Source organism: Ictidomys tridecemlineatus, chromosome 1, assembly GCF_052094955.1.
Source record: "Ictidomys tridecemlineatus isolate mIctTri1 chromosome 1, mIctTri1.hap1, whole genome shotgun sequence".
NCBI classification, from domain to species: Eukaryota; Metazoa; Chordata; class Mammalia; order Rodentia; family Sciuridae; genus Ictidomys; species Ictidomys tridecemlineatus.
Window position 1 is genome coordinate 72,534,774 of NC_135477.1, and position 17,133 is coordinate 72,551,906.

At 36.6% G+C, this 17,133-nt stretch overlaps 1 long non-coding RNA gene across 2 annotated transcripts in view; it reads right to left on the minus strand.

The window, feature by feature from the left end:
• Nucleotides 1-17,133, minus strand: part of LOC110597397 (uncharacterized) — a 56,528-nt gene that overhangs the window by 26,679 nt on the left and 12,716 nt on the right. The window contains exons 3-4 of one of the 2 annotated variants that reach the window (XR_013436126.1): nt 5,307-5,366; nt 3,319-3,418 (exon numbers count right to left, since the gene is read on the minus strand). This is a non-coding gene — a long non-coding RNA (uncharacterized LOC110597397). Of the gene's footprint in view, nt 1-3,318; nt 5,367-17,133 lie in introns of both variants that reach the window. The other variant, XR_013436124.1, reaches the window with a different exon arrangement.

Genomic DNA, 17,133 nt, shown 5'->3' on the forward strand with positions numbered 1-17,133 from the left:
GGGCATTCACTACCATTCAGCCATATCTCAGGCTCTTCATTCATTCTTGAACTTGCTAAACATTTGTTCATAAGTACTCCTCTAACATTCTACTACCCAAAGTTACCATTGATTTTCACTTTAGCAAATCTAGACAAAACTACATTCACCACATTTTACATTTATACACTGAACAATGAAAAAAGGGCATAGACTCCATGTGAATTAGCAGCTCTGCAAAATGACTTCTCTTTCACAACCACACCTAGAGGTATGGACAGCCCTCCATCCCATCCAAATAATGTTAGTACAACTAAGACAACATCAGTACAGAGTGCAAAAGTAAGAACAGCCTTATTGAAAGTGGGGAGGAACAAGTACCCAGAACAGCCTATTCTTAAGTGGACACAATCTGGTATGATCAGGAGAAAATAACAAATTGTCAATGTTCTCCTTGGGAGTCAGTAAAGGGAACATAAATCCAACATTCTGGTGTTTCAAGTGATTGCTTTCTTTCTCCTGTGACACAGAGAGCTGAAATAGGGGATCCTGAGAACAAGAGAGAATTTGGCAACTGATTGAGCACCTGAGTACTGCAGACAGACACCAGGAATAGTAGGTTATGCATTTGTGACAGAAGGTCACAGCTCTCTGCTTGGAAGGCTCAGATAATTTGGATTTCCAGAAAGAATGGAGAAGTCATGAAATATCTAGCTGAGATTATTAGTGAAGGTTTCCCTGTATGGATATCCAAACAGAAAGTTAGTCACAAGTATATCAGTTTAAGGAGCACTACAGGGTAAGTCAGATGACAGAGCAGGTATCGTACACAAACCTGACAGATTTAAAATAAGATATCTTAGTATTTATGTTAAGAGATGAGCAAGAGTGACAAAAACATTCTCATCTTAAAAGTATCAAAAATATTACTAAAATGAAAGAAATGAATGACTTTGGAAATGTAATATCAGGAATAAATTGATAAAACATTCAAATAATCATTGAATTTGTGGCTCTCAATCTTCTTTTTTTTTTTCTGCAGTAATGAGGGAACCCAGGATGGAACCCAGGGCACCCTGCCCTTGAGAACAGTCCCAGGCCTTATTTTTAGTTTCTTTATATTGAGATAGATTCTCAATAAGTTGCCCAGGATACTTAAATTTTGGACTTCTCCTGCCTCAGCATGGGTAATCTCTAGGATTTCATGCATGCACCACTGCACACAGCTTAATAACCTTTAATTTCTTTTCTTAGTTGTAGACAGACACAATACCTTTATTTTATCTGTTTTATTTATATATGGTGCTGAGGATGAAACCCAGAGCCTCACATGTGCTAGGCAAGCACTCTACCACTGAGCCACAACCCCAGTCCCTTGTCAATCTTAATTAAGGGGGAAAAAGGGCAAGTGAAACTACAGTAATAGTAAAAAGAAATAACCACAGGTCTGGAAGAGTTTTTCTGAATGTTTTCATTAATATCTTACACATAATATCAGAATTTTCCTTTTACATAATCATACATACATAGAACGTAATTGTCTCCACTTCAGTCCCTGGTACTACTCGTTTCCCAACTCTTCTAGAACCCCCTTTCCCATACTTCTAAAATCTAGGAGCCTTCCTTCAATTTATTTGAAGTGTCTTAAACTACTGATTTATAGATAAAGGTAAAATTCATTCATTGTACTTTATTTACATGTATGTCCATAGCATTGGTCAAAATTGTTTCTTTTTCTTTCTTTTTTTCTTTTTCTTTTTTTTTTTTTCTTTTTTGGTACTGGGGTTTGAACACATGGTCACTTAGCCACTGAGGCACATTCCCAGAACATTTTTATGTTTTACTTTGATACAGGGTCTCCCTAAGTGGCTTACTGATTTGCTAAATTGCCAAGGCTGGCTTTGAAATTGTGATCCTCAGCTTCCCAAGCTGCTGAGATTACAGGTGTGCACCACAGGCACCTGGCACACTGGTCAGTTTGGTTCCAGCAATTCTAAATTCTCCATTTCCTGTTCCTCTTCCCTGTCCCTCAACCCTTCTTGCTCTGCTTTGAGACTTTAAACACAATGTCAACTGATCAATAAAAACAGTTTGTAATCATGTCTGGGTATATTGGCAGTTGAAAATTCGTAACTCAATGTAGCTCTAATAGGAAAGTGAGGGAGAGGGATCAGCTGCATTGACTCCAGAAATGTGTCCAAACACAACAGTGATTTCTTGACTTTGCAGAAGACTTTAAGCAAACCAAGGAGTATTCCTTCCACAGGGCACTAGTTTCCCGAGCTCCTCCTGAGCCTATGCAGTAAGTAGTCTCTCAAAGAGCACCCTGGATTCTAGAGCAAACAATACATGTTCTGTTTGACATAGTGTTGTATGAAGCACCATCTAGTTGGCCCAATGCTTTGCAAAATCACTTGGGATATTTGCACTGTCCATTGCAGCCAGAAGTGTTGGGCAAAACCAGATCCTTCTGAGGTATGTCTGGCCTTCAAGCCAAGGTCCTCCCTTATCAGGGAGGCCCCTCTTTAGTTTCACTGGCATAGGGGAATGGCTTTATGGATGATGGTTAATGAATCAAGTAAATTACACACACAAGAGCATGCTATCATAAAAGATGCAAATGAAACTGCAAAGCCTAACTCTACACACACTGTGAATAATCACTACTGCAGTTTCCAGGACTTCCTAACAGTATATGTGCACTGGAATATTTACCAAAGTATATTTGCCCAGTGGCAAATATGTCACTAAGGAAATTCCTACAGGTTTTTGTTTTCCTATGGGGATATTCTCCATGAACTGAGGTTATAGAGTGAGAAGTTCAGAGAAAAGTTCTGTTTCTAACACCTAATATCATCTTACTAGTGTATTCTGGGCTGGAAGACATATTCTATAAATTTATGATACAATTCTGGAAAATTCCATGCTATTTGGAAAAATGCATCAAACATCTGACTTATTAATGAAGAAACACAAACGTTTAATTACAAGCACTCAAAAGTCAAGTGCAAAAGTGGTGATCCAACCACTGTGAGAATACATCCTGTCAGATTTAAACTGTTTCATATAAGGATATTTACTTTCTTAGGTTTATTGTTCTCTTCTACATGAACAAATATCTCCAAATCAAATGGAATCATGCATTCACAAAATACACACTATTTCTTACAATTAAACGTGTAAACATGCTTCTAGGATTGTTTTCTTTGAGAAAAATAGATGCTTGAGCAAGGCTGTGTTAGAGTCTAGTTGAGGTTTTCTTTTTCAACTCAGCATATTCCAGTTTCACAGAGTATTTGGGAAACAGTAACCACCAGTGAAGAGGCTGCTAATACCCACAGACTGATTGCAGCAAGCTTCATAATCCTGGGCCCCAGCAGTCACCAGGAACGAGGGACTTGCAACACTGACAAGTAGTCTGGGAGAGTGAGGCCAGAACCTGTAGGCATGAAGCAGGTGAATATGAGAGCAGGATCATGTAGAGCAGATAACATCTACTCTGAGTAAGGAGGGTACCTGACCCCTGACCTTGGGGCCACTAGGGTAAAATTCACACACTTTGAGCTCCCATTGTTTTCTGCAGTGTTCTGCCTCATAGTACTGAGAGGAGTAATGGGGTTTGGAATCCCTGTCAGTTTGTTCTTACCAATTTTGTATTTGTGTTAGAAAACTCTTAGTGGAAATGTTTGTAGGATTTCAGGGTCAAAGTACATGCCATGCAAAGGATTCTTATTTACATTGATAATATAGAGATGATTTATATTTCCTGCCATTTTTATTTATTTTTTGGCCTTCAAGCCAAGACTTGATTCTCTTTTAGTTGAGTATTCTTCTAGGGAGTTTCATCCCTCTACTGGTTCTGATTCTTTATTTTGCATGAAATATTTCATTGAGTAAATCTCATAGTGCAGGCTTTTGGTTATTTGAATTCTTTTACATTTAGTATAGAAGTTTTTTATTTCCTTTTCAATTCTGAAGGACAAATTTTGCTGGATATGTTAATCTTGGTTGGTTTATATGATTCCAAGCCCTCCCTGCTTTTAGGGTTTGAACGGTGAATGCATTTGAAATTCTAACTGGTTTTCCTCAAAATGTGACATCCTCCTTCATCCTGAACCTTTTAAAATTCTAACCTTAATCTGTATATTAGGCATTTTATTATACTGTGTTTTGGAGAAGATCTTTATTGATCCTTCCTATTTTGGGTTCTAAGAGGCTCTATATTTGGATTTCCATCCCATTTTAAATGTTTTGCAAATTTTTGGTATATTGAAGTTTGTGCATTCATATATTTTGTATTTTGGTGCCTTCATATATGCCAATGATTCTTTGTTATCTAAGAATATTCAGGTCATGGCCTCTTAACTTCTTTACTGTTGACTTTATTTTTTAAATTACACACTTTGACTTCAAGGTCTGAGAATCCATCTTCAAAGTGGTCTAATTTATTAGTGATGTTTTCCACTTAATTTTTAATTTGGTTTACTGAATCTTTTCAGGATTTCTCTTTGAGTCCTTTTCAGAATCTCTTTTTTGAAATCATCTTTTACTTCCTGTATTTTTAAACTCCTTACATACTTTTAGTTCACTGAGTATTTTAACTATGAACTTTCTTAATTCTCCACATTTTATTCACTGTGGTGTCAATGAGATCAGTCGAAGTGTTGTGGGTTATTTAGGGTGGTAGGTTCACTTGTTTTTTATATTTGTGTGTACTCATCTTCTGAGATGATTATTACCTCTAATATTGTTTTTTTGTACCAAGGATAGAACCCAGGAGCTTAACCAGTGAACCTCACCTCCAGTCCATTTATTTTTTATTTTGAGACAGTCTTCCTCAGTTGCCTAGTGCCTCATTATGTTGCTCAGGCTGGCCTTGAACTTGTGATCTTCCTGCAAAAACATCCTGAGCTCCTGGGATTACAGGCATGAGGCTCCACGCCTAGTTATTATTTCTACTTTTAAACAAGAGACAATTGAGTGAGCTTCTTTGTGTAAGTGCCCTGGGCTGGGTGAATATCCAGGTATTGATACTCCCATTCAGCATGTATCATCTGCTGTTCCCAATCTCAGCATCACTGAAGCAGCCCTACACCGAAACCCCCAAACCTGAAATCCAGAACCTCTGAGCACTGACATGACACTCCAAGTGGAAAATCCCACACCAGACCTCATGAGACGGGTGCAGTGAGAACACAGGCACAAGCTGCACGTGGCACACACCCATGATCCCAGCCACTGCGAGGCAGAAGCAGACAACAAACCCTAGACAGCACTTCTTCCTCCAAGTCTTCACAGTGAGGGTGCCCACAGGGTGGCCATCTTACCTTTTCAATTAAGTATAAAGCCCAGTGCCAATAATTACGACAAGCAAGCATATCCGAGTCCTGTGGAAAGAAGAAGAGAATCAAAGAAGCAGCTGGCAGCCCCAAGAGAAACCAGTACCATCCTGTGCTGCACAGAACCAGTCACCTCCGAGGGCAGCCCAGCAGCTCTGCCGGGCACTGGCTCCCAGGCTTCCCTGAGCTGGGCATCTGTACACTACCTTATCGTCTTCAGGGCTGAGGGGCAGCGACCATCACTCCTGCTTTTACAGAGGGTAAGCTGGGGCTGGGGAAGGTGGACGCATTGTCAGCCCCCAGCTAAGAGCAGCAGTCCTCGTACAGGCCACCAAATGCCGCAGTCTGGCTGGGCACAATTCACAAGCCACTTAACAAGCAGGAATAAACTTTATTTTTAGAATGCACGCGTGCACCACGGGACCTCTTCAGGAATTCCATCAGAGCCCAACTGCCACTACCGGCTTCCAGGGAGCCTCTCAACCCTGTCCCTTCCCACTCTTGAGGCTGATTGGCTGGGTTGCATGGGCAAAGCCAAAAGTGTACCCCAATGAGCAGCTCTGTGGTCTGAAAGGGTGGGGAAACAGCGCAATGAGCGTAACCGAAGAGGAGCCAATCAGCTGGAAGTTTGCTGGGGCCACTAAAAAGCATTTTTCACTTTTTTTTTTTTTTTTGGTACCAGGGATTGAACTCAAGGGTACTTGACCACTGAGCCACATCCCCAGCCCTATTTTGTATTTTATTGAGAGACTGGGTCTTACTGAGTTGCTTAGCACCTCACTATTGATGAGGCTGGCTTTGAACTCACCAACCTCCTACCTCAGTCTCCTGAGCCACTGGGATTATAGGTGTGCACCACCTTGCCAGGCCATCTTTCACTCTTGATAAGTGGGAGTCATGTGGATTGTGGGTAGCTTTTGACCAGTATACTTAGTATCTTCAGAGCAAACTTCACACTAATAAACCTTAGGTCAAGTGGAACTTGATGAAAAAATTCTCTACTGTTCTCATATTCTGGGTATAAAATTGTAGTAACTTTCTGGAATAGGTTCATATTCTGGGTATAAAATTATAACATTCTGGAATAGGTTGGGAAATGACTTATTAAAGATAGTAAAGTTACTGTTACATTATGTAGGAGATGAAAAGAAGAGATTAAATGGACAGAAATAATGAAAGAAAAAATAAAAATAAAAACCAAGTTAAAAAGAAAGATGGATGGAGTAATTTGTGTTAGTGGCAGATAATGTAAGAGGGGAAAGTGGGACTAAGAGGAGCAACTCTGACCTAGGAAAACAAAAATAGAATTGTTTCCAATCTTTAAAACATTACAAGAATACAATCAAATATTGATGAAGGTGTAATATTGATAAAAGATAACATTTATAGATTCAAAAAGATCAAAACTGATATTAGTGCTCTATGTAATATCCAAGCCAAAGTGGAAAAATTTCTTATTGAGTCTTGCTTTTTTGGATTTCACCAGAATTTGGGACCTTTAGAAGATGCCCACCAATCTTCAGCTTTAAGTCTATGTTTCTCTGGGTGTGGCAATAGTGTGCACACCAGCTCTAAAACAATTCTAGGAGGCTCCCTCCATCTTGGGTATATTTGGGTCCCTTTTAGCTTCCTGTTGGTTCAGAGGAGAGGGCACCTGATTTTCTGTGAGTAAGCAGTCTGATTATACCATGTTAGGAGTATAGTCTTGTGTGCTCTGCTGAAGAAAAACTCCATGTATCCAGGGCTGTCAAATCCAGGGTGTGGTACCAGTGTATATTTTGGAGGGTGTAAGGTGTGGCAGTGTAAGTTAGAGGTATTTTAACTTGTTTGATATGATGCTGGGTGGCCCATGGGGCAGGGTGGTACATGACTACACCCCTCTCTAGAGTGCACAAGTCAGTATACTTGAACCTGGGCACACTGGGAGGTAGATGGTGTTTGTGGGATGTAGTGTCCAGTATGCATGTGGTTTTCTGCTGGCCACTGATGCTTGACAACCACTGTTGGGGCACAAGAAGAGTTCTTGCCCCCAAAGGCCTCCCAGTCCACAGAGTGGGACAACAGAATCCGCCTTAATAGAGACCCTTCCAGATTTTGACAGGTTAATGGGGGGGGGGGAAATAACTTACTTATTCCTGGAACAGGCCTTTGACGTGCATCTCTTTCATTGGCTGGTACCCATCCCTAATCAGTAGGCTATGGGTAATTCTCTATCTTATGATGCTCAAGGACGTCATCAGGCTGAGCTTTCTCTCCTACTTCCCAAGACTGGACATACCATACATAATGCTGATCTTACTGCCTTGCTGACAGAGATAAGCTCTTGCTATCCTTTTTTCCCCAGAAAGTGGGACACTAAATTTGAAAGACTGGGGAAAAAAATAGGTGAAACACTTCATGAGAAGCCACAAACTTCTATACCAGTCCTTCAAATTTGGTTTCTTTATAGAGATGCAATTGACAAAACCTCTCTTTTTCAACCTACCTGCTCTTCTCTTTCTGTGCCTAACTATGCAGCCCCTTGAATCTCCTGCTGCTCCTCCTGCAGCTGCACAACAGCCCTGGCAACAACATTCTGGCTGGAGTTGTCCTGGAGCCTCTCCATGCATATATATGACTCTTCTGACAAATTCACTGCCATTGCCTCTGTGGCTTGCTGAGGCAGACGCCCAGCCCCAGCTAGTTCCCAGTTAATTTAGTGTTTCGGACAAGCTGTGGAAGAGGGGAAATCTCATAGCTTACCTGTCTGTCCTATTAAGATAAACTCTGCTAACCAGCCAAAATATGAACAGTTACTTTTTGCTATATTGAAAGAGTTACAACCTTTAAATGAAAGGGGAAGTACAAGATTTGACTCTAATGTCATTGAAATTGTTTATCAGTTACTATAAGTAGACCTGAATTAACTATTTAAATGAGCAGTCAATTACAGGGTTATCAGACATAAATACTAATGTCATGGTAATACTTTTATGGTATGGCTTTATGCATGAGCTCAAGAGGCCACCCTGGTCTAGGGCAAAGGAAATAAAAATAAAAAATATCCAAAGGCTCCCTGGGGCTACCAGGCTCTATCCTTTCTAATCCACAACAAATCATCACTTATATTCAACTGTATATGGAAAGTGTTACTAGATTTGCAAGATTTAAAACAAAAAAGAAAGAACTCTCCACAAAGTATATAAATTGCAACACCATGCTTTAAGAGAATTATAAAAGAAAAAAAAATGGTTACAACAGTTTTACTTACCTTTCAACTTCTGCTGGATCTCTAACTTTCCTAGCCTTATATTTAAAATGTAAATTACAGGACCTACAAGATTTACTAGACTTATAAAAAACTAGTTAAGCCAAAAGGAGAAAAGTGTCTCTCTTAAATCCAAACTACTTGGCTAGCTGTCTATGTTCAGCTGGCTTTCTTGACTAATTCCTCCCTAATGTTACAGCACAGAAAGACAAAAGGAAAAACATTCTAAATATACAAGCTTTCTTTTTGAGAAAAAGTTTTTTCTTAAAAATTTCACAGGCTTCCAACTGACTCTTATCTAAACTACAAGTACACTCTGACCTGATAAAGTCAGTATTACGGCAATATAGGTTTTTAAGTATTCTATTTAAGCTGATGTATTTTTCTGATCAGTCTTATTTCATCTAACTATATAGGTTTTTACATTCTGTCTTTATCCAAAGGCCAATTTCTCCAGAGTTAATTCTCACATACATTTGAAATTTTCTTTTAATAAATCCTTAGGAAGATATGGACTTGATGATGTTGGGCATGTTTCTGATAAGCATCGCACACAAATAGCTACCTATCTGAAACCATTGACTTCAGTATCCATCATAGCTGTTAGGTATTAAACCTAGCATTTCCAATTACACAGGCCTATCCTGTGTCTATATATTATGTACTTGATATCAAAGTTGACATTTAGACAAAGGAGCATTCATGAAAAAAATTAAAATTAAAAAATGAATCCAAATAACTTAATTCAAATCAAGTCATCAAATAAAAATATACATGTCTTTAAGGTTCTAACTTATGGGTTTTTCTAGTGACCAAAAAATAAAATTTTAATTTCTAAAAAAATGTCTATGATATAATGTCCATTACTCCTAAAATTTTTCTTCAAGAAAACAGGGATGATTAATACTTTTCAACATGTTTTTCCTATGTTTTCATGTTACATTTAAAATAGTAAGTTAAGTTTAACATAAAAGGGATTAATCATCAAGAGTTTAGTTTCTTCAATATGTAAATTAAAAATTACAGCTAATGCCAAACTGATCTCTCAGTTTTTCCAGTTGTTAAAGGAACAGAATGCTACCTCCTTTTTTTAATTTAACTCCTTTTTTTAAATAGGCTTTACAGAAAATTAAGAAGGATTATAAAAAATAATGATGGGTCAACTTTCAATATCTAATGTGCCATTGTCATTGCTTTTACAACAGTAGTTACTATTATAACCAAAATATTTATATATATACACTATCTATATACAAATACTATGAAATTCAGGGTCACAAGTGAGACTTTGCAACATAAATAAATATATATATAATTATATAATCCTCACTTTTCAGGCTATGATATTTTGCCTTTTACTGACATGTATACTCAATTATTTACTAATGATTATACTGAAATTTTATCCTTAACAGGCATAGACATTTATGTTTTATACCTTACTTATAAAAAATTTCATATCTCTACCATCAAGTTATATTAACAGATATTTTAACACCAATTAATTCTTATATGCCTCACTTAAACACATACTTTTTCTTCCTTGATTTATACTGTTCCTCTTGTAGATGAAATAACAATATATACGGGTGGAGATAAACAAAAAATAATAATATTGGTTCTTATTAATGAGAAATAGACTATTATACCCTACCTCAAATCTCTCCACAACAAGCTAAGTTAACTACCATTATCCTGGCATTAAGACTATTTTTTAATACTTTAAACATTATTACAGGTTGGCTGTCTCTTGTCCATCAAGGAGGTCCACGGAACAGGGTAGAGGTTGTGGCTGCAGAGTCGCTAATCAGAAAGCAGGTCTCATTTTATTGTGCAATTTCTATATATATATATATATATATATATATATATATATATATATATATATATATATATATTCAGGCAGTAGCTAAGCAGAATTCAGGCAGCCACCAATGCAATTTCTTCTAACTGTCCTTCCAGTGACCAATTCAGGAGTAGGCCATGGAGCAAGTGCAGAAACTGCAACACATGACCTCATGCCCAGGGCTGTGCCTACAGGGTAAGCGGCCTGCCACTCATGCACCTAGCATGAGCAGAGCAGCCTGCCACTCAGACGCCATTAACCTATGCCATGTATGCAGTAGTCCATGCAATTGTTCCCATAGATATCTAAACTTGTTCCTCTTATTTTTATAGCTGTGTTATGTCCTCATTTTGATTCCAACTTACTATCTCTTTTTTTAACCCTTTATCTCCCTCTCATATAAAAAAACCACACCAAAATAGCTGGACCTTTGACTAAAGATAACACTCACACAGATAAAGCTGTAAAATCCCTTTGTCCTTTCAGATGCTATAAAATCCCATGGATTTTTTTCATCAAAATACTTGAACACTAATGAAGATGTTTTTCATCTCTTTACAACAGGCTCATGCTATAGTTAACAACTGTTCTCAGTGTGTACCCTTCCACATCCCTATGTGGAAATCTATAAATCCACAAGACCTACATTGCAATGTACTTTGATAAATGGATGTTACCCATTTCCCTCCTTTTCATCCTTGTTCCTTTCTTTATGTTTTTATTGATACCCATTCTGGGTTCATTAGGGCTAGTGCTCATAGGTCTAAAAGGGTATCTGATTACATTTCTTATTTATTAGTCTGCTTTGCTACCATGGGCAACCCTGCTCATTTAAAAACAAATATGCCCCTCCATATACATCTTGTGCTTTTTCACAATTTTGTAATAATAAAATATAATTTTAAATTATAAAATTCCTCATAATTCTACCAGACAAACTTTGGTTAAATGAGCATATCATACTCTTAAAACTTGCCTTTTAGCCGTTGAAGACAGGAAATAATTAAAATTTAGAGCTGAAATCAATGAAATAGAAACAATTGAAAAAATCAACAAAAAGTTGGTTCTTTGAAAAAATAAAGAAAATTAACAGACCTTAGCTATGCTAGGGAAGAGAAAAAGAGAGAAAACTCAAATTACTAGCAAACTTGATGAAAAAGGTAATATCTCAATAGACACTACAGAAATATAGAGGATAATTAAAAATTACTTTGAAAACTTAAACTCCAATAAAATAGAAGATATTGAAGGCATCAACAAATTTCTTAAGTCATATGATTTGCCCAGATTGAATCAGGAGGATATACAGAATTTAAACAGACCAATATCAAGTGATGAAATAGAAGACACCATCAGAAGTCTACCAACCAAAAAAAAAGAAAAAAAAAAACAGGTCCGGATGGATACACAGCAGAGTTCTACAAGACCTTTAATGAAGAACTAATATCAATACTCTTTGATTTATTTCATAAAATAGAAAAAGAGGCAGCACTTCCAAACTCATTCTATGAGTCCAATATTATCCTGATTCCAAAACTGGGCAACAAAAATAAAACTTGAGACCAATATCTCTAATTAAACATAGATGCAAAATTTCTCAATAACATTCTGGCAAATCAAATGTAAAAACATATCAAAAAGATAGTGCCCCTCGATCAAGTGGGATTCATCCTAGTGATGCAAGTTTGGTTCAACATACAGAAATTAATAAATGTAAATCATCACATCAATAGACTTAAAAGATAAGAATCATATGATCACCTCAATAGATGCAGAAAAAGCATTTAACAAACTACAGCACATCTACATGTTCAAAATTCTATCAAAACTAGAGATAACAGGAACATATCTCAACATCATAAAGGCTATCTATGCTAAGCCTCAGGCCAACATCATTCTAAATAAGGAACAATTAAAGGCATTCCCTCTAAAAACTGAAACAAGATAGGGATGCCCTCTTTCACCACTTCTTGAAACACTAGCCAGAGCAATTAGAAAAAAGAAATTAAAGGATACGTATAAGTAAAGAAGAACTTAAATTAGCACTGTTAGATGACGATATGATTCTATATCTAGAAGACTCAAAAAGCTCTACCAGAAAACTTCTAGAACTAGTAAATGAATCCAGCAAATTATCAGGATATAAAATCAAGACTCATATATCAAAAACATTTCTGTATATTGGTGACAAATCTTCTGACAGGAAAATGAGGAAAACTACCCCATTTACAATAGCCTCAAAAAAATAAAATAAAATACTTGGGAATCAATAAAAGAGGTAAAAGATCTATACAATAAAAACTACAGAATGCTAAAGAAAGAAATCAAAGAAGATCTTAGAAAATGGAAAGATCTACCTTGTTCTTGGATAGGCAGAATTAATATTATCAAAATGACCATATTTCCATTAAGCACTATACAGATTTAATACAATTATGATCAAAATACCAATAGCATTCCTCATAGAAACAGGAAAAGCAATCATGAAATTCATCTGGAAAAATGAGAGACTCAGAATAGCTAAAGTTATCCATAGCAGGAAGACTGAAGCAGGTGGCATCACTATACCAGACCTTAAACTATACCACAGAGCAATAGTAACAAAAATAGCATTGTAGTGGCACCAAAATAGATTGGTAGACCAATGGTACAGAACAGAGGACATGGAGGCCAACCCCAAAAATTATAATTATCTTATATTAGACAAAGGTGCAAGGAACATGCATTGTTTGAAAAGACAGCCTCTTAAACAAATGGTGCTGGCAAAACTGGAAATCCATATGCAACAAAGTGAAATTAAACTTCTATCTCTCACCATGCACAAAACTCAAGTCAAAATGGATCAAGGACTTAGGAATACAACTAGAGACCTTGTGTCTAATACAAGAAAAAGTAGGCTCTATTCTCTATCCTGTGGGATTAGGTCCCAACTTCCTTAAACAGACTCCTGTGGCACAAGAATTAGAATCAAGAATCAATAAATGGGATAAACTCAAACTAAAAAGTTTCTTCTCAGCAAAAGAAACAATCTGTGAGGTGAATAGAGAGCCTACATCTTAGGAGCAAATATTTACTCCTCACATATCATATAGAGCACAAATCTCTAGGGTATATAAAGAACTCAAAAAGATAAGCACCAAAGAAACAAATAATGCAATTCATAAATGGGCCAAGGACCTGAACAGACACTTCTCAGAACATAACAATCAATCAACAAAAACATGAAAAAATGTTCATCATCCCTAGCCATTAGAGAAATGCAAATCAAAACCACAATATTTCATCTCACTCCAGTCCAATGGCAGCTATTATAAGTGTTGGTGAGGATGTGAGGGAAAAGGTACACTCATACACTGCTGGTGGGACTGCAAATTGGTGCAGCCAATATGAAAAGCAATATGGAGATTTCTTGGAAAACTTGAAATGGAACCACCATTTGACCCAGCTATTCCTCTCCTCTGTTAATACTCAATGGACAGCATACTACAAGGACACAGATACATCAATGCTCATAGTAACACAATTCACAATAGCTAAACTGTGGAACCAAAGTAGATGCCCTTCAGTACATGAATGGATAAAAAAAATGTGACATATATACACAATGGAATATTATGTAGCAATAAAAAAAGAATAAAATTATAGCATTTACAGGTAAATGGATGGAGCTGGAGAAGATAATGTTAAGTGAAGTTAACAAATCCCAAATTAAAAAATGCTGAATTTTTTTCTCTGATATAAGGTGACTGACTCATAGTGGTGTAGCATGAGAGGAATAGACGAACTCTAGATAGGGCAGAGGGGTGGGAGGGGAATGGAGGGGGCAGGGGATTAGCAATGATGGTGGAATGTAATAAACATTATTATGCATTATCCAAAGTACATGTATGAAGACATGAATTGGTGTGAACATACTTTATATACAGAGATATGAAAAATTGTGCTCTATATGTGTAATAAGAATTGTAATGCATTCTGCTGTCATAAGCTGAAAAAATCAATTTTAAAAACTTGCTTTTTAAAACAAAAACAAAAAAGGGATTAAACCCTCTCACATATGAATAATGCTTTAAATATTGTTTTATTTACAGTTAATGCACTCAACATGCAATACAAAGCTAATACTCACAATTGGTCATCTGCTTTGGATAGACATTTTATTCCCAAACAGCCATTACCATAAATTTATATAAAATATATAGGACTCCACCAGACCCAGCATGACAAGACCTTATGCCTCTGATCACATGAGGGAAAGGATAGACTGCTATGCTGACACCAACAGGTCCAGTTTGGATCCAGCTCAGTGTGTGAGACCTATCAGTTATAAATGGACATCAGGGACTTCACAACCTGATTCCCAAGTTTTCTTTGATTTTGCATGAGGAGAATCCCACCAAACAAAAGGACAATGATCACTCTCCTCAAAAGAAAAGAAATGCCAAGATACTAGACTTCCAGTAACTTGGGTAGATACAAAATCATTAATAGCATAAGTTCAACAGCTGTTGGCTCAAATGAGGTTAAAATAAACTCGAAAAACTTAGTTACTGCTTTGATTGCTAAACTCACACAAAGTATTTACATACTTTGGTCTTAAAAATAATGTTGTTCTGTTGTGCCCCAGTTATGGAAATTTAGTACAGTCAGACTCCTTGACTTCTAAAACCCATTATAATATCTGGGTTCACTTGTCTAAAATTGTTATATACCTGCAAAAATGTCTCTCATGGTACCCACTGTTGTCTTAGCAGACTGTGTTTTTACCATCCCCACAGGATTTAATAAACTACCATCCTGCACAACATATCCATAAAGATCTATTTCACTTGATGAAAACTGTGATGATTCAGAAAACTCTCTCTCTAAGGAAGAATTTAACACTTCAACATTTTCCTTAGTGGTATCCCTAGACTATGTGTCAGGGTTTACAAAACCACTATATAAAACTTGCCTGTGCTGTGGTAAAAAATATTAATCATACCTGTATGGCAATTAATATACTTAATGAAGAACAACAACATGGTCAATCCATACTTGACAATCGGGCTGCAATTGATTGTTTGGTATTATTGCACCCTAAAGGATGTGAGGAACTTAATAATATGTGTTGCTTTAACTTAAATGATAACAGTAAATTCTATTTCAAAGGAGTTAGATTACTTTAATGATATCATTGATAAGGCCCAACAAGATGATGGAGGTTGAGACTTTTTGGATTGTTAACTTCATGATTACACAACTTTACTTGAGCCAAACAATTATTCATAGGTGGATGTTCACTAATATTGGGATTATTATGTTGTGCTTGCTGTTGTCAATGCACATGTTCATATTATTCCATTAAAACAAGAAAACTACCACCCTTTCACTCTCCAACATCTGAAACAATTTTCCTCTACTAGTTTCAATAATTCTTATATATTCTAAGTGAACTTCCCCCACTAACTGGATTCACCTCAAAATGAATTATTATCGAAGAACTTGTATCAACTAACAATATCATTATACCTATATCAATACCAATAATAGCCTTACTAAACCTATATTTCTATGTATGACTTATCTAGTCAACATCCCTAACACTATTTCCATCATCCAACAATACTAAAATAAAATGACAGTTCAAAAGCACAAAAATAAACCCTCTCATGCTAACTCTCATAATTACATCAATCCTCTCCCTTCCTCTTATGGCTTAACTATCAATCTTAAGCTAGGAATTTAGGTTAAATTTAGACCAAGAGCCTTCAAATCTCTAAAGAAAGTACTAATATTTAAATTCCTAACCAAAATTTAGAATTATCTATCTCACATCAACTGAATGCAAATCAATTAAGCTAAGCCCTTAACTAACAATCTTAATTTTCTAGACTGATTATATTTAAACCCATAAAAATTTAGTTAACAGCTTAATGCCTAACTGAATTTGGCTTCGAACTGCTTCACTTGTCATAAGAAAAAAAAAAGGCCTGAAATCTATAACTTTGTTAATAGGGAAAAATGAATTTTCCTCAATTTCCCTCTGAAAGAGAGAACTGGTAATCAGAACACTTAAGAGTAGATGTAACTGAAACAAAAAGGTATTTAATATTTAATAGTACATGGATGGAGCCTCAAAAAATTTAAGAAATTTTGATCTAAACTCCTAATCTTAACTCAAAGCTGGAAGAAGTGAAGAGTATTCTGCTACCTACTTTTATTATGGGGAGAAGCCTCAGAAAGTCCAAATTTAAATCTAAAAAGACCTTTATTTACCTGGCCAGGGACTGTCACCCACATAGAGACGCAAGCTCTGTGGGAGGACAGCAGCTTCCTGGTCCATTTAAGGAGAATATAAAGACAAAAACACAACATCAGTGACTTTCTTATTGTCATGTAAACTAGCCAATGACAGAAATTAAAATATTAATAAATGGGACCTGAGGGCTCTAGGCAAGACTGGAATTTTCCATCCAGCAAGCAAGCCATAAACAGAAGTTAAAAAAAAAAAAAGCATTAGCTTTGCAGTTCAGTTGACCACAGTCCCGGGTTCAAGCAAGTGTTAGACAGTCATATCCTGAATTTGGGTGGGGATCGGTGAGGTAAGAATCTACTTCAAATTCTTGTAGAACCACGAGGGTATTCAAACCCAGGATCTAGCTCATCATGACCACCGCTGCATCCTGAGAAAGGTGCAAAGTCTAGAAATACAATTTTTATAAGAAAACAGCTTTCATTTC